The following is an 18,315-nucleotide window of genomic DNA, read 5'->3' on the forward strand; positions in this document are numbered from 1 at the left end:
TTTTAGCTTATTTTTCAGTTTTTTCCTTTTTTTTTAGTTTTTTTTAGTTTTTAGTTTTTTTAGTTTTTTACCTTTTTTTAGTTTTTTTAGTTTTTTTAGTTTTTTAGCTTTTTTATTTTTTTTATTAGTTTTTAGTTTTTGCCTTTTTTTAGTTTTTTTAGTTTTTTTAGCTTTTTTATTAGTTTTTATTTTTTTTTGTAGTTTTTGCCTTTTTTTAGTTTTTTTAGTTTTTTAGCTTTTTTATTTTTTTTACTAGTTTTTAGTTTTTTTTGTAGTTTTTGCCTTTTTTTAGTTTTTTCAGTTTTGACGTCACCTGATCCAGTTTTTTCAGGTGACGTCACCTGATCCATCCACAGACAGACAGACAACTTATTTTTATATATATAGATAGATATATAAATAACTTGTCTGACTGTCTGTCGAGTGACGTCGTGTTTGTCCGCATATGACCCCTGAATTATTTCATTATATACCAATTCAAAAACGAATGTATTCAAGCCGATGTAGCTGAGTTGGTAAGGCGTTATGTTCCAGGTTCTAGGTTCAAGAGGTTCCAGGTTCGAACCTTGGCTTAAAAAAAGGTAAAAACTACAAAAAAACTAAAAACTAATAAAAAAACTAAAAAAATAAAAAAGGGTAAGAAACTAAAAAAACTAAAAACTAAAAGAAAAAAAAAACTAAAAAAAGGACAAAAAACTGAAAAATAAAGGAGAAAAAGAAAACTAAAAAAATATAAATAAATAAAACTAAAAAAAAACTACAAAAAATGTAAAAACTACAAAAAAACTAAAAAAAAAGCTAAGAAAGCTAAAAAAAGGTAAAAACAAAAAAAAACTAAAAAGAAAAACGGAAAAAAACTAAAAATTTATTTCCTCACTAGCTGTTGGGTTGGCGCTTCGCGCCACCCCAACACCTAGTAGATGGGGGCCCTTCGCACCCCCCAAGCCCCCCCTCGCGCGTAAGTCGTTGCGCGCCATATTAGTTACGCGCCATTGTAGTTGTGTCTCTGTGTCCCACCTGTTGATTGCTAATCAAACATTCCCTGTGTCCCCATCGTCATTTATATATCCCCCGGCGTTCCCGTTGTAGTTGTGTCCCTGTGTCCCAGTCGTCATTTATAGTCGACAAACATGACGTAAGTCGACAAACAAAAATGACGTCAGTCGACACACACGTCCCAGTCGTCATTTGTGTCCCGGTGTCCCAGTCTGTAATTTCTCTTTGAGTATCCCGGTCGTCATTTATATTCCCTGTGTCCCGGTCTGTATATAAATTCGTTTTTGAATTGGTATATGATGAAATAATTTTTTTGCTTTTTTCCTTTTTTTCTTTTTAGTTTTTGTTTGGTTTTTACCTTTTTTTTAGATTTTTAATCTTTTTTCTTTTTTCTTTTTAGTTTTTTTGTAGTTTTTACCTTTTTTAGTTTTTTTTAATTTTATTTTTTTTAGTTTTCTTTTTCTCCTTTATTTTTCAGTTTTTTTCCTTTTTTAGTTTTTTTTTCTTTTTCAGTTTTTAGTTTTTTTATTAGTTTTTAGTTTTTTTTCTTTTTAGTTTTTTTGCTGTTTTTACCCCTTTTTTACCTTTTTTAAGTTTTTTAGCTTTTTTAGTTTTTTAGTAGTTTTTACCTGTTTTTTAGTTTTTATTAGTTTTTTTTTCTTTTTTAGTTTTTTCTTCTTCTTTTGTATTAATGCTAAAGCCAAGGTTCGAACCTGGAACCTCCCGGACCTAGAACCTGGAACATAACGCTTTACCAACTCAGCTACTTCGGCTTGAACACATTTACCTTTTTTAGTTTTTTTTTATTTTTATTTTTTTAGTTTTCTTTTTCTCCTTTATTTGTCAGTTTTTTTCCTTTTTTTAGTTTTTTTTTCTTTTTCAGTTTTTGGTTTTGTAAGTTTTTTTTTAATTTTTAATTTTTTGTCTTTTTAGTTTTTTGTAGTTTTTACCTTTTTTTTAGTTTTTTTTTAGTTTTTTTTTTTTTTAACTTTTTAAGTTTTTAGTTTTTTACCCTTTTTTAGTTTTTTTTTACTCTTTTAGCTTTTATAGTATTTTCTTTTTAGTTTTTTTGTAGTTTTCATCTTTTTTAGTTTTTTTTCTTCTTTTGTATTAATGCTAAAGCCAAGGTTCGAACCTGGAACCTCTCGGACCTAGAAAGTGGAACATAACGCTTTACCAACTGAGCTACTGTATTTGTATTTGTATCGGATTAACGATGCTTCTTGACTACTAAGGTCCCTGTGTCGGCCCTGTAGTGCATTCCTGCAGCATGGTTCGATCTCTCGGGCCCGTATTACCACGCTAAGGTCAAACCCACTGCGCCAACACAGGTAGTTATATAACTGAGCTACTTCGGCTTGAATACATTCGTTTTTGAATTGGTATGTGATGAAATAATTCAGACGTCATATACGGACAGTGACGTCACTCGACAGACACACAGACAACTTATTTTTATATATATAGATTTCTTTTATTTTATTTTTGGGGGTTATGCCATGGCCTTTATGGGAAACATTCCATTGGGGGGACGGGGAGGAATTCCGGAAAAATTTTCCAAACAAGGGGTTCCACTTTGACCTTAAAAAGGATTAGAAATTAGATAAAACAAGTCTTTAAAATAAATTTGTGTTATTTTACCTTATCTGTGGACTAAAGTTCGTTCTCTAATGTAATACGTTGCGAAAGATTAAACGGATCCCCGTGTCCATGTCGACAACAAACACGAAAAGTGCAAAATTTAACGTATATCATTCTCTACGACTTCACTTCCTGATCTGCATTCACTTTTTCCATTTCAATTTGTCGGACAAGTGTGTATGCTGCACTTCCTCCGAGGACAATGAAATTTGAGAGCCACCACAATCCAGATTTAACAAATAGGTTGCTATCACAGTTTGTGTGCATGCTTTAGCTGTGCCTGATATGTTATGTGTAAGGGGCGACGTAACCTTGACCTGCAAACCAGTCACGTATCCAATCGCAAAGCCAAAGATGCCCCCTAGAGTCATTTTTGTCCAATAGACACTATTAGAAAAGCCAGCAAAATCTCTAATTGCTCCAATTTCACCAGCCATGGTCATTAAAGGAAGAAATAAGATGGAAGCGTTAACATTATTGTAAAATGTTAAAAGCCATATATTATCATTTACATGTGGCATAACCTTTTTAGTATAAATGGCATTGAGGCTTACAAAAAGAGATGCCAAAATTCCGAAGAATGTGCCAAACACCGAAAGGGAGCCAGTTGATCCTTTCTGGTCGACTCCTAGTCAAAATCCGGAGACAATGACAGCACAGCATATGAAGGCTCCAGTAGATGTCTTAGTTTTAAGAATAATATATGTCATTAGGACATTAAAGACGGTTATTAATGATCTTTCCACATTATAAAACGACACCCCAACATACTTCAGACATAAGTTATTGAATGTTATCATAGATGTGAAGACCAATGACAGAGGCAGTACCTTTCTCAAAATCTCTTTATTCAAGGCCAGCTCTGGAAAAAAGATAGCTTTTGGAAAAAATTTTGCTAAAATTGACAGAAGATAGCAAATTAGTATTGTGACTAAACACTGAAACCACGTTACAAATAATGGTGCGTCTAAGGTAGATTTGTCTGTTGGTAATAAGCTTTTGTTCACGAATACCAGTGATATTGAAATAAACCAGTACGCAGACTCAACCAAGAATATTGTTACATATTGCTTCATCAAAGAATCATTAGTTCCTTCTTAATGTAGTGACTGCATTCTGTTCAAGAATATGGATAATAATTTGACTTCAACGTTAAAAATCAGATTGTCACTATGGGATTTTTTTTCTTGCTTAGGATGAGATCACCTTTGTATTCAAAAATTTATTAGTTGTCTAATTACTAAGAAAATTGGGTATATCTTTGTGCGCCTTTCTTAGAAATTACCATTAGAAGCTGATAGATGAAAATAAAATCAACTTTTTAACTTCAAGAGATAAGATTTAAACATGACATAATCATGAAATGACACCATTATTATACAATCCTAAAAAAAAATTATGCCAGATTTGCCTCACACTCACACTATGTCTTGGCTTTATCTCCAACAAGAGTTTGATCTTTATTATGAAACTCTACTGGTGCACTTCGTTTTTTATATCTGATTCTAGTTTTAGGAGTTACGGGCTATTTCATTTTTATGGCACTTGGTATTAACCAAGTGGCATATAGCAATCGCCAATTCTGTCGGTCTGTCTGTCTGTCCGTCTGTCGGTCTGTCTGTCTGTCGGTCTGTCTGTCGGTCCCGGTTTTGCTACTTTAGGCACTTCCAGGTAAGCTAGGCCGATAAAATTTGGCAAGCGTATCAGGGACCGGACCAGATTAAATTAGAAATAGTCGTTTTTCCGATTTGACCATCTGGGGGGGGAGTGGGGGGCCCGTTAATTCGAAAAAAAATTTAGAAAAATTGAAGTATTTTTAACTTACGAACGGTTGATCAGATCTTAATGAAATTTGATGTTTGGAAGGATATCGTGTCTCAGAGTTGTTATTTTAAATCCCGACCGGATCTGGTGACATTGGGAGGGGAAACCTAAAATCTTGGAAAACACTTAGAGTGGAAGAATCGGGATGAAACTTGGTGGGAAAAATAAGCACAATTCCTAGATGCATGATTGACATAACCGGAACGGATCTGCTTTCTTTGGGATAGTTGGGGGGAGGGGGTAATTCTGAAAAATTAGAAAAAAATGAGGTGTTTTTAACTTACGAACGGGTGATCGGATCTCAATGAAATTTGATATTTAGAAGGAAATCGTGTCTCAAAGCTCTTATTTTAAGCCCCGACCGGATCTGTTGAATTTGGGGGGAGTTTGGGATGGGAGAACCTAAAATCATTGAAAACGCTTAGATTGGAGGGATCGGGATGACACTTGGTGGGAAAAATAAGCGGAAGTCTTAGATACGTGATTTACATAATTGGAACGGATCCGCTCTATTGGGGGGGGGGTAATTCTGAAAAATTAGAAAAAATGACGTATTTTAAACTTACGAGGGAGTGATCGGATATTCATGAAACTTCATATTTAGAAGGACCTCATGACTCAGGTCTCTTATTTTAAATCTCAACCGGATCCAGTGTAATTGGGGGGGGGCAGTTGAGGAGAACCGGAAATCTTAGAAAATACTTAAAGCGGTGAGATCGGGATGAAACTGGATGGGAAGAATAAAAACCTGTCTAAGACACGTGACTGACATAATCGGACCCTATCTGCTCTCTTTGGTGGAGTTTGGGGGGGGGGGGGTAATTTTGAAAATTGAGGTATTTGTAACTTACGAAAGGGTGACCAGATAATTAATGAAATATGATATTTAGAAGGGTCTTGTGCTTTAAAGCTCTAATTTTAAATTCTGACCAGATCCTGTGACATTGGGGGAGTTGGAAGGGGAAACCGGAATCCTTGGAAAACGTGGAAACTGGGGTTTTTTATCTTATGAATAGGTGATTGGATCTTAATGAAATTTGATATTTAGAAGAAATTCATGTCTCAGAGCTCTTATTTCAAATCCCGACAAGATCTTTTGATATTGGGGGGAGTTGGAAGGGGAAATCTTGGAAAACACTTGGAGTAGAGGAATCGGGATTGAGCTTGGTGGATAGAATAAGCAAATGTCCTTGGTACGTGATTGACGGAACCGTGCTGGATTCGCTCTTTTTGGGGGAGTTGTGCGGAGGGGTTCAGTGATTTGGCGAGTTTGGTGCTTCTGGACGTGCTAGGACGATGAAAATTGGTAGGCGTGTCAGGGAGCTGCACAAATTGACTTGATAAAGTCGTTTTTCCAGATTCGACCATCTGGGGGGCTAAAGGGAGAGGAAAAATTATAAAAAATAGGTATTTATAACATTCGAGTGGGTAATCGGATCTTTATGAATTTTGATATTTAGAAGGACATCGTGACTCAGAGCTATTATTTTAAATCCTGACCGGCATTAAGCCTCTTATTTTCCTTTTAAATCAATCTGTTGATTCATAGAATTTTGTTAGAGCTCATACCATATGATCTCTTGGCTCTTAGCTCTTCTTGCCTCGTCACAAGTGCCATATGAGCTCTTAGCTCTTGTTTTCAGGGTTTATTGATTGGTAAGAGGATTTCTTTAGGGCTCTAGAGATTGTTGAGAGTAAAATTAACTAAAAGTTGCTGATGTTGTTTTGGGTAGAATTTTTCTTGGATTACCTTTTGTCATTTTTATTTTTTTACAACTGGGGCGAATCAAGGGGGCCAAGGGATCCTGGTCCCCCACATTTTTTTGGTGTCCTCATTCCTTTTTCACTTATTTTCCCTCTTTTTCTTAAATAAACTTGTCAATTTGGTCAATTAGTGATGTCCTGGTCACATTTGGTCTCCCCAAGATTTTGCTCTAGATCCATCTTTGTCCTAAAATCATCCAAATTTGTTAGGAATATCAGCCATTTAAATTGCATCGATGTCAATATATTCTTCTTCTTGTATTTCAATTTTAGTCTCAGAATATTTTACTTGTTGCTTCATTTTTACGTTTCTAAATGCATATCTCTTAATTTGTTGTCACATACAATATCTAGGTTAGATTCTTCCTCTGACATATTTTCCAACGATTGAATTATAGGTTTGTCCTTTTCCACAATAGCTGAATATACTTCATCTAAAACGTTCTTTTTAAAAGGCTTTCAGGTCCATCGTATTACAACTTCAACTGTCACTATGTCTTTGTCTTAAATTACTTTTAGAATATTCTTCATCTTCAGAAGCAATTCAGATTTATGCAGTTCAATAAGCTGTTCAGTGCCTCTAAGTACAGACTTTTCGGCTTCTCCTGAGTCAACAGTAAAGTGAATTAATGTTTTTTAGTGAATAAAAGTGAATGTTGTGAATGTTAGTGAAAAAGTGAATGTTGGGGTTTTGTCAACCCTGTTGGCAAAGGTATTTGATCTTTGGACTATTATACCACCTACTCTTCCATATGAAATGCCTCTTGGAAACAAAAATAATAATACTTCTACTATCTTCACAACTACTGTCTCTGTAGCAAGTACAACCAAGGCTAAGCAGTAAAACTACATGGAAACCAGAAGCATTTTTGGGACAATTACCAATTTTACAACATAATTTGATTGATTCTAAAAAAAAAGCTGGAAATAACCCCCAAAAGTAGAAAACTCTTAATGAAAAATTAAACCAGCAGGTTCAAAAGAGTATATGATACGCGATGCTTCATTTTCTGATAACCTTGTGGTCGTAACCACAATATCAGTTCAGAAGGGACACCCAGAAAGTGGCTATTATATGTTAGCAAGGCTAGTGACGAAACCGAGGAGGGAATCAAACAGTTCGTGGTAACGAATTGTAGTAAGGAGCGACCCGGCTCAATAGTAAACGAAACTCTAAAAATCGGAATTTTGATGCTAAAAGATACATCAAAAGAATCGGATTTTCATGCTAATTTTAAATATATGTTTCATCAAATTTAGTCTCTGTCATCAAATGTTACGAGCCTGAGAAAATTTACCTTATTTTGGAGAATAGGGAGAAACACCCTCTAAAAGTCATAGAATCTTAACGAAAATCACACCATCGCATTCAGCATATAAGAGAACCCTGTAGCAAAAATCTGAAGCTCCTATCTACAAAAATGTGGAATTTCGTATTTTTTGCCAGAAGACAGATCACGGGTGCGTGTTTATTTGTTTGTTTTTTTCTTTTTCCCAGGGGTCATCTTATCGACCAAGGGGTCCTAGAATGTCTCAAGAGGGCTCATTCTAATGGAAATGAAAAGTTCTAGTGCCCTTTTTAAGTGACCAAAAAAATTGGAGGGCACCTAGGCCCCCTCCCACGCTCATTTTTTCCCAATGTCAACAGATCAAAATTTTTAGATAGCCATTTTGTTCCTCATAGTCGAAAACCATAGTAACTATGTCTTTGGGGATGACTTACTCCCCCACAGTCCCTGGGGGAGGGGCTGCAAGTTATAAACTTTGACCAATGTTTACATACAGTAATGGTTATTGGGAAGTGTACAAACGTTTTCAGGGGGATTTTTTTGGTCTGGGGGGTTGTGTTGAGGGAAGGGGGCTATGTGGGAGCATCTTTCCTTGGAGGAATATGTCATGGGGGAAGAGAAACTCAAGGGAAATAGCGGAGGATTTTCTAGCATTAATATAAAAAAAAATGAAAAAATAAACATGAAAAAGTTTTCAATTGAAAATAAGGAGTAGCATTAAAACTTAAAACGAACAGAGATTATTAAGCATATGAGGGGTTCTAAAAATACTTTAGCATAAAGAGCGAGGTATTTAGGAGGAGATAAATACATCGCTCTTTATGCTAAAGTATTTTTAGTAATTTCAACTACTTATTCTACGGCCTTTCTGATTCAGGGGTTATTCTTAAAGAATTGGGACAAAACTTAAGATTTAGTATAAAGAGCGAGGTATTAACAAGGGGACAAACCCCCTCATATACATAATAAAAATATAAGAATATAAAAGTTTTTTATGTAAGTTAATTCTTAAGTTACGTATATTTTTTACTAATAAAAACGTTCGTTAAAAATTATAAGTTCTAATTGCCTTTTTAAGTAACCGAAAAATTGGAGGGCAACTACACCTCCTTCCCCACTCCTTATTTCTCAAAATCGTCTGATTAAAATTAAGAGAAAGCCATTTATTCAAAAAGAGAATTAGCATGCAAACTTCATTTTAATAATTTATGTGCGGAGAGCCAAAATCAAACATGCATTAATTCAAAAACGTTCAGAAATTAAATAAAAAAAACCTAGTTTTTTTTAACTGAAAGTTAGGAGTGACATTAAAACTTAAAACGAACAGAAATTACTCTGTATATGAAATGAGTTTTCCCCTCTGCAATCCCTCGCTCTTTCCGCTAAAGTTTGACTCTTTACCACAATTCTAATTGTTAAAACAATTAAAAAGTTTAGCGTAAAGAGCGAGGGATTGCGGAGGGGAGAATCATTTCATATACAGAGTAATTTCTGTTCAATTTAAGTTTTAATGTCGCTCCTTACTTTCAGTTAAAAAAAACTAGGTTTTTTTATTTAATAACGCAATTTATTTAATAACGTAAAGTATCATTGGAACATTGTCAAGCAGAGGAATTCTTCTTGGTAAAATAGCTTTGCAGTCCAAATGCAATTTCATGGAGCCCAGCCCAACAGAACACATCTAAACTTCTTGATTGCTGTGTACCTAATATTCCCTCCCTGGCCCACCTACAAAAAATTGCTGTAGAACGTAGTTGCAATTCATCTCTTTGGTTAGTTGAGCTTTTGGAACATCCTGGACAACATATAGTTGTTCTTCTCTTCATATACAGAGTATTTTGCCACCCTTAAATAATATCTCTTTTTGATTGAAACGGCCTTAAACTCTTAACACTTATCACAGAATCAGTGAATTGCAAGGGCTCAAACCCAAAAACAGCAATTATGAAACAAAACAAATAAAGAACATCGATGTAAAGACGAACGCAAAAGCTAGTACCCTTCAGAAAAGTATTATAAATGTTGAATTTATGGCTTGTCTCATGTTTAAAAAGAAATTATGTACAAGATCAGGATAGCAACAGAAAAACTTCGTTAAGAGGAGATCAACATCACTAACGCATTTGAAATTCTTGAAGCTATGAAAAAACTTATATTTTATAATTTATATATTTTATATTTATATATAATTTTATTATATAATCTTATATATAATATTATATTTTATTATTATTATATATATATATATAATATATTATTTATATATTATAATTTTATATTTTATTATTTGACGAAGAAAAAAAACATGAATGATTTATTACTTTATAAAATAAAATTTAAAATGAAACTATCTTAAGAACTAACCAAATTCATTATAGGTTTGAAACCTATCGCTAAAGAGTAACTTATTTACAACAAGTATATAATGTGGATAGTTCAAGTGTATGTTAACACAGTATCTACTGTGTGAGCTGCCAACTCTGGCAGCTCAGCCAGAGTTGACCCAGCTCTCAATGGGTATCTGGAGAAATCTGGAGAATGAAAGCAGGATAGGTCTGTGCAAGCACAGGATGGCTGGCCCCCAACCCATTGCACTTTCTGGCCGAAGGACCACAAAACAGAGGTCAGCTCCACTGGTTTGGACCTTAAGGGTCTAGTGCTGTCATACTTACTTCACTTACTGTCGTACTCCATTCGAGTGTGTTATTTTCCCCGATACTGTCTTGTTGCTGTCACTCAAGGTATTCCAATCTAGTAATAACATAGAAAATAGGTTCAGATGCATATAACTTTCCTCTGATCTCATCCCGCTCTGTATTCAAAAATAACAAAATGCCAAAATATCAAAATAACAAAACATTTTGTCAAAAATATCATTTTTGACAAAATGTCAAAAATAACAAAAATATCAAAAATAACAATAAAAAATAAGTTAAAATTTTAAGGGCATTTTCAGAGGGATGTTAATCTAACTAAAAGGTACTATTTTCATACGGGTGCTACTACTACTCCATCTGCTTCAGCTACTATTACTTCAACTACTAAGGCTAACTGTTGGATGGTTGAACTCTTTAGGAATATTTTGGGAACGTTGAACTAAATCAAAACATACTCTTTCCTTACAGATTTTCAAAATGATACATTACCAAAATTCAAGGAATGTCCTGGGTGTTTACCTGAATCTTTTATGACTTTTTAAAGTAGATTTCTAACTAGGAAAAGTTCAAAATGTACATACGAACACTGCGTCTGCGAGTACTGGTTTTTGTTTTCGTGACTTAAATAAAATGAGTTTATTTTGCAGATGGGTAAGACAATCCAAGAGACCGGAAAATGGCCAAACCTCTCAATGCGATGTACTCGATATAGGGATAAGGTTGACATTAGGTGGTTGCCCTGGGTCCAGCATTGGCTTGAAGATTGGGGAGTTGTTGATGAGCTTCAAAAACTCCAAAGAACTTCCTTCTCCGGGGTGAAAGGAGAAGCGGCTAGAATAATTGGGAATAAGGTATCTATTGTTATTATCTACTCTGTATTATTTATTTACCTTTTGTCTGCGGATTTAAGGTCATTTCAAGTATTATAATAAATTAGAATGTCGATAAGATCAAGCAATTGACAAGGAAAAAGAATACGAAGACAATCTAGGACTTTCGGGTGTGTTGAACAAAGTTCTGACATGATTTATCAGTATATCTGACAAATGAGGTTCTATTTTTAGCAGACAAACGACCTTTCATACCTGGGTGTTGTAACATAGATTCAAGGTTTTGAGTTTTCACTATTAGCACCTATGAAGTCCCTTTAGATTTGTCCTAGTCGCTCTTTTTCTCAGTTTTAACCTCTTCTTTCTTTATTTTGTGCTCAGAATACTCCCTGTTTTGGCAAGATTCTTCAAGTTAAAACTTATGCATCAATTATACTGAACTAAATATTGCGATGTCTTTCTCTTTCAGCTGTTGCCTAATTTAATTGTTTTTTATTCCTTCCAACCATCTTATTCCAATTTTTTCAGTCATCTGGGATAATCAAGATCTTGTTTCATTGGCAATTTGAATTTCAGAAAGTTCACTTTTTCATTTAAATCCACCAACTTAACTGGGCTTGGGGCTGGGAGATCAAGGCCTGTAATTACAACTTTCAGCAATAACCATCTTGAAGTTTCACATTCTGCATTACTAATTGTTTATCATTTTCTTTACTATCCAATATAATCAAAGTAAGCAATGTATTGGTAATATATGACTTGAATGCTATACTTTCCTCCGTCAACATTTTATAATTTATTTTTATTTTGACACTTGTCATCTCTAATTGAATATTCTGAACACAAGATTTTAGTTCTGCCACTTCTTAGATTTATTCAGAAGCAGTTTCTTCTACATTAACTTTATTTGCTTTGATGTTAGATTTTAATGATTCCAAAGTGGCAGCATTTCCTTTAACTCTATCCAAAATGAAATTGATAGTTCCTGCCAAAGACTTTATACATCCATAACCTTGACTCGTTGCCATAGACGCAGAAAGGCTTAGAGATTTCATTATATTCTTTTGCTTTTTCATCCTTCTGAAAGTTATCCAAAATCAGATATCAAAGTTCATAAATTCAGCTCAACAATTGAACTAATCATGGCCAATTTTAACTGTTCAATGCATTTCACTTGTAATAGGTCCTGGCGTCAAAAGCTCTTACTCGGCTGAATTCATCCAGGTATCTGATAATGCTGCGCTATCTAATGTCCAATAAAAATGAAACAGATGGCAGCACAATAACATTTTAAAATTGTCACAAAGAATTATTCTCTTTACTCGAATGTTTTTTTTGTTTTTTTTTATGGTGGGTTAAAAATAATTATGATTATTTTTAATAAAGGGAATAAAGCTAAAGCGATCATCAAAGAAGAAATTTGTTTCATATCAAAATAATCTTGGAATTTGATATAGTCAGTTGTAAACTTGTATAGATCTCAAGTATGACATTCTTAAAATTGTCTCCAATCCTGAATATCTTAGGGTGTCTGTGACTACAGATTTTAAAGGTTAAAAAAATTTATGTTTTATGTTTTTCTGTAAATATCGCGGTTCCTTGAGGTTTTATACTGTCTGTATTTCTTAAAAATATTATAGAGGACTTAATTTTCTGCAAATTTTTGGAACCGTTTTTGAGAGGACTGTGTGTGTGCGTGTTAATCTATGTAGATTATTATTCCAGATTTGCTGGTAATCCCGATAATAATTCACTTGTCAATCCAGTCAATCCACTCTGCAACTAAATCCAACTGATGATTAGTATATAATGTTAATTTTTTTTATTATTGCCACTTTGTAGTAGTACTTCAGAGTATTAGGCCTTACTCCATGTTTCCATAAGTCCAACTCCAAGGGGCTTTACATTTTTTCTGTTACTCCAAATCCGTTTCGCAAAAATTCACCAGGCTAAAACTCTTACTCAACGACTCCAACTTCACTGCCCTGAAAATAGGAAACTAATGAATGAATGAATGAATGAACTTTATTACCCGTAAAGTATAAAAAAACACAAAGTACGGAGTATTATAAATAAATATAAATAAATAAACAAAAACAAATACGATAAACAGTGAAGAAAAACAAAATTCAAACTAACAAAAGACAATATGGACTAATCAACCAGTATCAATATGGAAAAAAGGCTGCAGAGGGTCATAAACGTGAATAAAGTTGACAGTCTTTTTACATAAATCATCACTGGAAGACCGAATCCGAGAAGGCACATCTACTAAACCAAATCGAGCAATTATTCTTTTGTTTCGGTGCCATCTAGGAAGCCGGAGGAGGAATTTTGTAATATCTGAAATAAGCCGTACGTAGAGTATGTCGATCTTTCTTACGGAACAGATGAGCCATGCCTGATAAAAACAAAAGCACAGGGGCGCAATAAGCGTTATAAATCATGCACAAACCGTTGCGGTTGTAACGGCTTTTGTTTGGGGATATTTTTCCGTAAGCGACGCGTAGGTTTTTCACGGCTTGATTCACTAGGGATGAACAGGTAGTGGAAAGTGTTGGGCCGAAACAGAGACCAAGCCAACTAACTAAAGAAGAACATTGTAGAACTGCAGTCCCAGTAACGAATGGAGCGACCGCATAAGGGCTATTAAAACAAATAAACTCGCATTTAGACGCATTAACTGACAGTCCAATCTTAGATAGTTCATTGGTTAATATAGTAAAATTAGAAAGCAATCCACGGCGAGTCCGGGCAACAAGAAGAACGTCATCTGCATATGCAATAGAAGACAAACCAGTATTACCGTAAAAAACAGAACTTCTAAGGGGACGCAGGCACGATGCAAGCACGCATTTAAATATACTAGGAGACAATACGGCACCTTGCCGAACTCCCTTATTAATTTTTACCGGGTCAGATATTTGGCCATTCCAGGTAACTTGAATTTTAGACTTTGAATACCAAGAAGACAATAAACTTAGTACGGAAGGATTAACACCTGAAGACGCAAGGGAAAATAGAGCCTGAGAGTGCACAATATTGTCGAAAGCTCCAGAAATATCAACAGTAAGACAGTATAAAGACATTTTAGCTTTTACGGCATCTTTCATGAGTCAGCTTAAAACATGATGTGCATGGGAGCAACCAAAACTTTTCCGAAAACCAAATTGAAAAGGCGTAAAATCACAATTCGACTCAATTTGTGGTAGTAACAAATGTTCAAGCAACTTACTTAAGAAACACGATACTGTAATGGGACGATAATTCACACATGATGTGGGGTCCTTGCCTCGCTTTTGAATAGACGTTACACGGCCACAAAGGAAACTATCAGGAACAAGCGACTGTGCTAAGCGAGACTGGAAAAATATTTGTAGATGGTTAAGTAGAGCAGGACAATCATAAGCAAAAAATCGGTAAGAAAGGCCGTCACCATCAAGGCTATTTGAACGCTTAATTTTTCTTAAAGCCCGGCGAATTTCAGATATTGCTACAGGCTGGACATGAGCCTGCAGGATACGGTATGGTAAAAGCGGTTTAAGCAACTTATAATAAAAAGACTGAAGAAAACTATTAAATACACTGAACACACGCTTATAATGATCAACAAAATTAACTAGCTGGAGACAAGATAGGGTAGATGGGGAACATTTCTCACTATTAATAACCTTATTCCAGGAGGTCTTATCGGTGGGGCCTGGCCATGCATTCAAGCGTGCCCTCTTCAAACTGGCCTTATATTCAAGTTTACACCTTTGTTTCACAGAGAAAACAGCTCCGGAAGATGGTCGGTCACATGATATCCACATACGTAGCCAAAATTTGGCTTTTTGCTTAGCACGTTTTACTTCAGGATCAACGTTCCAATTAGGCTTTTTTGTACCAATCCTAACTTTATCCACAGGCACTGCAGCTTTGGAAGCTGATTTAAGGCAATGGACGATTTGACAATAATAGAAATTTAGGTCAACTGTACTTGAAGGCGAGGAAACTGACGTTTGCAGCAGGTGATATGGCACTTTTATGGTCGAGAGTAAAGCAGTTAGCGTAGCAAGGTATAGTGGGACATTAGCACGATCCCAATTCAACTTCGTATGCCACTTCGGCTGAGCCGAAAGTATCTTGCCAGATAGCTCACAGGACAAATTACAGCTAAGAATAAGGTGATCGTCGTCAATCTTCTCTTCGTCCACCCTGACAATCGATGATATTAAGCTGGAACTGGAAGAGATCACGTGATCCAGGTTCGATTTTGAACAGCCTCTGTTATGAATATACGTGAATGGGAGGCTCTTAACTGCGACGTGATATATGCTAGGAAGGGATTCTAGCAAGAGGATTGATCTATCGGAGGTACCAAGAATGTCACAGTTAAGGTCACCAGCTAAAACCCAATTTAGGTCTTACAAACGTAGACTTTCAAGTAGAGACTTTAAACCGGAGCAACATTTAGCGAAAGATGTGAACGATGCTATAGAACGTTGATCGCAAGGTAAGTAAACGTTTATAAAGGCGGTACTATCACATTGAATCGCTAAGATGTTATCATCACAATGAATCACAGAGGGCTTTGATGGGAAAAAATTGCTAGGCCACCGGAAGGGCGGCCTCTAGTTTTCTTGGCCTCTTGCGAAAAGAAATGGTGGACAGAAGATCGCTTCAGGCTAGAAACGTTTGATTTGGTCAAAAGATGTTCTTGCAAGAACACTATGTCATGGACTAATAATTCATTAATTAACAAGTCTTTGTCTTTTGTGCCGTTAATATTAAGAGAAGCAAAACTTAAAATAGTGGCTTGGTTCATTTTGGAGCAGAGTTCAGAGCGCGTTTTATCACTGGGCAATTCATGCTATAGGAAACATGAGCTTCGCCGCAGTTGGCACATTTCGGAGCCTCTAAGCAAGGATTGTCTTTAGTATTGGAATGGCATCCAGAACATTTAGAGCACTTCATCTCATTCGGGGCACATGGGCAGTGAGCTAACGAATGATGGATACTTTGGCATCTAAGACACCGTCTGGGCAATTCTTTGTATTCCGATATTTTAAAAGACTCGTAACCCAAGCGCAGACCTGTAGCGATGGCAGATTTTAGTGCAGCGGAATCAAGGAACTCTAAACGGAATGTATGAGAAGAGCCGATCTGGCTGGCCTCAACAAGACCAGGAATAACGGAGATGAGTATACTGCTAGAAACACTATCGGGAAGTCCCCTAATTACTCCAAGAGGTTTGCGATCAATCACTTTAGCAAGAATATTTGGATAGCTCGCAACAGCAGATGCGGCAAGAGAATTGGCGGAAACTTTATCCCGCATAACAACAACCCATCTTTTCCTTACCGGATCGGACTTTACCGACACAATACCGTCATGTCCGGCGAAAGAATCAAACTTTTTCTCGCGAGAAACGGGGTCTCTTAGTTCTGGAGGTGGATATTTAAGAACAACGGCGTACGAGGGTTTGTGATTGGTACCCTTACTATCTGAGACCAAAGAACTATTAATAGACGTTGTTGGACTATTGAGGTGAGCAAGCGATTTTAACTGATCAAGGCACTGGTTGACATTGGCGGTAAGGATAGAATAAGCTGACGCCGGAATGCTAGGGACTTCAGAGGGGGATTTGATCACGAACTCTGGAATATCAATATTTTCTGCAGAGCAGCGAGAAAGAGTAGCGATAATGTCCGACAATGAACTATTCTTAGCACTGGATCCCAAACGACGAGGTATAGGCTCATCTGGGAAGCAATTGCTATATAAAAGTTTCTTAGCTCCAAGAACATCTTCATACGGGAAAAAATCACTAGCGTATTTCACAATAGACTGATGGTCCAACCCCCCATCGAGATTGTGCTGAGCAAAATTCAAAACTGGGCAATAATAAAGCGTACTGGTATTCCAATTGTCCATGATAAGCAAATTTCACTCACGGCTCGGCATCAGTACAAAAACAATTAAGTGAAAGAGGTATATCCACAGAGAAGTTCTCAATAAGCACAATTATGAAATGATCCACACTGGCTAAATGAATGCAATGAGAATAAATAATAACTTATCTTTGAGTGGGGCTAGTAATCCAGTGATTTGCAAGTAATCCGAATATTTCAATGCACGACTCAGATGATAGTAGTGCTGAATACTAACTCACAGCCACAATCCATAAATAATCCTTAAGCCGTAACCATATACAAGTTTATAAATTTATCTAACAAGTTTCAATTACAAGTTCAAAAGTATTTCACTCGTTATTTATTCCAAACAGGTACAGAGTTAATCCGGCTTAAATTCAATTAGTTGTTGACTGGTCAAATCACACGTCACAAATTGAATAGAATGAAAGTGATGCCAAAGGGAATAACATTGTTCCCAAAAATATATATTTTATTTAAGTTTCTAGGTGGTATAATAAAGATTCTACTGTAATTTAACTGTTAAAATTGTGATTAGCAGTCTAACTACTAGGTATCTTATCCTACCATCAAATATGTACCCTTTAGAATTTGCTGATTTATAAAAAACTTAGGCGCATGAGAACTAAAATCACAGTATAAGTACAAGAAAATAGCAAAGCATAATATGAATGCCAATAGGCATAAGTATAAAGTAAGGACCAGCAAGTGTTTTAGTTTTTAATTGTGTATCCTCCAAATGTTATATTTGCAGTAAATTTTTATATACTGAATCTGCTGTTGTAATGCTTGTGTGCCATTGAATCAGTTTGAGAAAATAGATGCATAGAAAATCAGTTGTGTAAGTGGACTTGGTTTAAGCATTGAGCTGGTGATCAGCTGTCTTGAGACCTGGGTGTGTTACCGTAGATTAAAAGTCCATATTAGTATCCCCATAGTATCATAATATTTGTAGGCATGAGTACTGGAAACCTCCCCCCTCCCCCTCCCTCAAAGTGAGTGGATCAGGTCCGGTTATGTCAATCACGTATCTAGGACTTGTACTTATTCTTCCCACCAAGTTTCATCTCGATCTCTCCACTATGCGTTTTCCAAGATTTCTGGTTTGCCCCTCCAACTCCCCCCAATGTCACCGGATCCGGTCGGGATTTAAAATAAAGAGCTCTGAGACACAAGGTCCTTCTAAATATCAAGTTTCTTTAAGATCTGATCACTCGTTCGTAAGTTAAAAACACCTCATTTTTTTCTGAATTAACCAAATTTCCAGTGCTTTGGCGAGTTCAGTGCTTCTGGACGTGCTAGGACGATGAAAATAGGTTGGCATGTCAGGGACCTGCACAAATTGACTGCATAACAGTCGTTTCCCCGATTCGACCATCTAGGAGGAGGGGGCTGGAGG

The 18,315-nt window shown here is 35.9% G+C and overlaps 1 pseudogene; it reads right to left on the reverse strand.

Moving 5' to 3' along the window:
- Nucleotides 1–445: 445 nt before the first annotated feature.
- On the reverse strand, nt 446–6,221 carry LOC136039121 (GDP-fucose transporter 1-like; annotated as a pseudogene).
- Nucleotides 6,222–18,315: the final 12,094 nt, after the last annotated feature.

The sequence above is a fragment of the Artemia franciscana genome, chromosome 19 (genome assembly GCF_032884065.1).
Source record: "Artemia franciscana chromosome 19, ASM3288406v1, whole genome shotgun sequence".
NCBI classification, from domain to species: Eukaryota; Metazoa; Arthropoda; class Branchiopoda; order Anostraca; family Artemiidae; genus Artemia; species Artemia franciscana.